This window comes from Gekko japonicus, unplaced genomic scaffold (assembly GCF_001447785.1).
Source record: "Gekko japonicus isolate JY-2015 unplaced genomic scaffold, Gekko_japonicus_V1.1 scaffold1498, whole genome shotgun sequence".
Taxonomy (NCBI): Eukaryota; Metazoa; Chordata; class Lepidosauria; order Squamata; family Gekkonidae; genus Gekko; species Gekko japonicus.
Genome location: NW_015176494.1, coordinates 155244 through 159530, shown reverse-complemented (window position 1 = coordinate 159530; position 4287 = coordinate 155244).

The window sequence follows — 4287 nt, the reverse complement described above, 5'->3', positions numbered from 1 at the left end:
CGGGCCGGCGGCGGCGGCGGCGGCGGGGACGGGCTGCCCTCCCCAGGCCCTCGGAGGCGGCCGGCCCTCTCGCCTCCCCCCCCCGCCCCCGCCGCACGCGGCCCCGCTTCTCGGCCTCCTCCCGTCAGTCGTGGGGCCCAGAACCCGGCGCAGCACTCGAGTGTCTCCCCGAAAATAAAGACACGGTCTCATATATTTATTTTTTCTCAAGAAGACCCACTCGGGCCTGTACCACAAATCCCGCTAGGGCTCATTTTGGGGGGAACGGGGGTAGGTGAGCTCTGAGCAGAGCGGAGGACAGCGGCGCCATCACTCCACGGGATCCGAACGAGGCACCTCTCTGCGGGCAGGGGCCATTGCCCCAGGAAGAGAGCTGCAGGAGCGCATTCCCATAACAACGCATAGCGCCCCTGCCGCCACACACCCCCCCCTGGCATCACCCGAAGCCGGTCAGAAGGCAACACCCCCACCGCTCGGGCTCCACTGGAGGACTCTCTTGGATGGCTACCTGCGGGGCGGGGAGGAGAAAACATGCATATCTGCCCTCACAGAGGAGGGAGAGCTGGTGCCTGAATAAACCTTACATAAGAACACGAGAGACGCCAATGCTGGATCAGGCCAGTGGCCCATCCAGTCCAACACTCCTGTGTCACACAGGGGCCAGAAATACCAGGGGCCATCAGGAGGTCCAGCAGTGGGGGGGGGCCCCCCCTCTTGCCCCCCCCCCCAAACACCAAGAAGACAGAGCATCCCTTGTCCCAGATCGAGAGTTCCTATCTATACCTTGTGGCTCATAACCACTGATCGATCTCTGCTCCATATGCTTATCCAATGCCCTCTTGAAGCCATCCATGCCTGTACCCACCACCACCTCCTGTGGCAGTGAATTCCATGCGTGAATCACTCTTTGGGTGAAGAGGGACTTCCTTTTATCTGTTCTAACCTGGCTGCTCAGCAATTTCATGGAGTGCCCACAAGGAGTTCTTGTCTCGTGAGAAAGGGAGAAAAGTACCTCTTTCTCGACCGGCTCTCAAGGTGCCACTGGACTGTTTTGGATTGCTAGCTATGGGGGGAGGGGGACACACACAGATCTGGAAAGAAGGAAAGAAAGCATTCCTGAAATAATGGCTGTGAATTTGGGGAACAAAATGAAGAAGGAAAAGAGAAGGATATGTAGCTTAAAATGAATATTATTGTGTGAAAACATTGCACTAACAAGACTGTTAAAGTGCAAATTATTGAATGATTTAAATTATTGAATGTCATGTTGCTCTGGGGCTGAGGAAGGTACAAAAAAAACCAAAACCCCAGGCTGCTGGTGACTAATATCAAAAAGATGTCGCAGCAGCTTTTAAACTAAACGGGGTGGGTGGGAGCTGACAGAAGTTGGGAAGCCTCCAGTTCGGGACAAGTCAGTCCTCCAAAGGGATGATTGCGCTTGGTAATACTGATAAGAGCATAATAGAACTTGGGAGTGAGGGCATGATGGCGACTGAGGGCCGTGTATGGCAACTAAGGGGCTGGGGGAAGTGATGGTTACTGGAGAATAAAACACATTATAGGTGTCTGTATGTCAATGCTGAGTCTCTAAGCCAAGATGGGGGACCAGGACTGCTTGATGTTCAGTGACAATTTAGATAGGTATCTTTTTATTTATTTATTTATTTATTTTATTTAAACATTTTTACCCCGCCCTCCCCGCACGTGGGCTCAGAAACACGGTGAAATGTGGGGGGGAATCTATGGAATACAGTCATACCTGGGTATAACATATATAGGCAGGACAGGGAAGGATGGGTTATTGTTGATGTTGCATTGTATGCTGAAGAGGGCATAGAATTAAATAAGTTAGACAACATCAGGGGAGTTAACTCCCCAACAGAAGCAATATGGGTGGGAATACTGGGCCCTAAGGTTACTTAAAAGGTGGAGTGTGTACTATTGCCCACTTGATCAAGCCCTTGAGGCTGATCTTGAGATGGAGAAGGAAATAAGAGGTGACTAAAGCAGATACTATTATGCTGGGAGACTTCAACTACCCTCACATTGACTGGGTAAACATGTGCTTGACTCATGCCGTAGAAATGAGGTTCCTAAACATCATAAAAGACTATGCACTGGAACAGCTGATCACAAAGCCAACGAGAGGGGCAGTGATCATGGACTTGGTTCTGAACAGGTCTCAAGACCTTGTGAGAGATGTAGAGGTTGTTACACTAACTGGGAACAGTGACCCCAATGCTATAAAATTCAGCATTCAGATCAATGGAAAGTTACCCCTAAAATCCAAAAGAGTAACATTTGATTTCAAAACAGGGAACTTTACAAACATGACAGGAAGAGTAAAAAGGAAGGTGAAGGGCAAACACAAGGGTCAGATCCCCAGAGAATGCTCGGAAGCAGGGTTCCCTCTGTTTAATGGTTAGTGCATGGCTTTCCCCCCCAGGGCGGTGGCCAGCTTCCCTCCTGGCAGCCAAGGCCAGGAGGGCGGCCCTCCTTGCTGAATGCCGGTGGGGCCCCCAGGCCGGCGGGCCAGAAGGCGGCCACATGGACGCAGCCTTGGGAAGTGAGGGCCCTGACTCACCCATGGCCAGGTGACAGCTACAGCGGGAAAACCTGGGCCTCCCCTCCTCCTTGGTGGGCCTGTGGTGGGGCCTGAACGGGGCCCACAGGAGGGGCCACCGGGGGGAAGCACACTGTGCCTCCTGGCCAGCTCACCTGGCTGCATAGCATCACTTGGGCTGTTTCCAGCCCAGCAGCTGCTTTCTCCCACATGGCCTGGCCTTGTTGTCACTGGCCGGGGACTGGCTGACAAAGGCCTCACTGCAGTCTCCTGAGGCCCTGGCTCTTCCCCGCCCGTTTGCCTCGCTGCCCGGCCTCCTCCTGCACTCAAGGTAAGGAAAAGAGGGAAAGGTGCATAAGGTTGAAATGGGGAAAGGGAGGGAGGGAGACAGGCCAGGGGAGCCCGATTCTCCTCGTTCAAAAGGAAGATTTGCTCCGGCAGGGATACAGGTCTGGGGATGCCCAGGCCACGCGCCTCCCGCCCCCCTCGGACCGCTGAAGGAGACTGCAGCCTGGGGCTCCTAGTGGGCCTCCCCTTGCCAGTACTGGGCGTGGGTGTGGAGGAGCCAACACTGAACTGTGTGAGAAGTGAGGAGAGGCCAGGGAGCCGGTTTTCCCCCACCTCTAGGCTGCTTGCCTTGCGGCTTGACTTTCCTTTCTTCTTTTCCTTCCTTTCTTTCACCCCCCCCCCATTTGCTTCCCCCCCCCCCGGCTCTCTCTCTCACACACTGTCTCTCTCATTTGCTCTCTCTTTCTCTCCTCTCCCCTCTTCCTTCCTTCCTTGCTAAAATAGTCCCAGTGCTGAAATCAGCTCTGGGTCTGCTGCATGAGTTGCATGCAAACCAATGGCATTGACTTGCATTTGCCAAATCACCCTGCTTCATGTAGGATGCACAACAGACAGGTGGAGGAGGGGAGGGGTGCCATTCTACCAGAAATGAGAGTTTGGGTTTCTCTGTGAGTTTGAGGACAGGAACTGGCACTGAAGTGAAATTGGAAAAGAGTGTGTGGCTTTCTGAAAACCCTTGGAGTGGGAATAAGAGTGTTAGGGTTGGAAGGGGCAGAGCAATGAACTTAAAACAGTGCTGTCTCCTAGTTGCTCAAGAATCTCTCCATCTTGAGCAACCATATCAGTTGACAGATCCCCAGTCAAAACACTCTCCACAACACTTTTGGCAGTGAAGCTTTATTGAAGACTAGTAGTAAGCAAATCCTGTTGTGGCAGTAGACAACGGGCCCTAGATAGGAAGGAAGGGCAGGTGGAAGGGAGGAATGGAGAAGAGGAGGTAGAGAGAGAGAGAGACAGAGTGAGAGGGTGGGAAAGAGACAAGGGAGAGAGAGAGACAGAGTGGGGGTAATGATAGTAATTTGGAAAGAAAGGAAGGGAGAAAGAATGAAAGGAAGGAAGGAAGGAAGGAAGAAGGGTAGAAAGAGAGAGAGTGAATGGGATGAAGAAAAGAAGGGAGGGAAGAATGGCAGAGAAAGAAAGAGGGGGAAAACAGAGTGTGAGAGAGAAAGTGGGGAGGGGAGAGAGAGAAAAAGGAAGGAGGGGTGGGCGTGCGAGCTTCTCTTGTCCACCTGGGTTGGCGGGCGGCGGGAGAAGCAAAGGGGAGGAGTGTTGGGTAAGGGGTGCTGCGAGGGGTGGGGTGTAGGGTAGGGGCTAAGGCAGGCGCGCAGCGGCTGGCTCAGTGCTGGCTTGGGTTTGTACTGGGTCGGCGGGTGGGC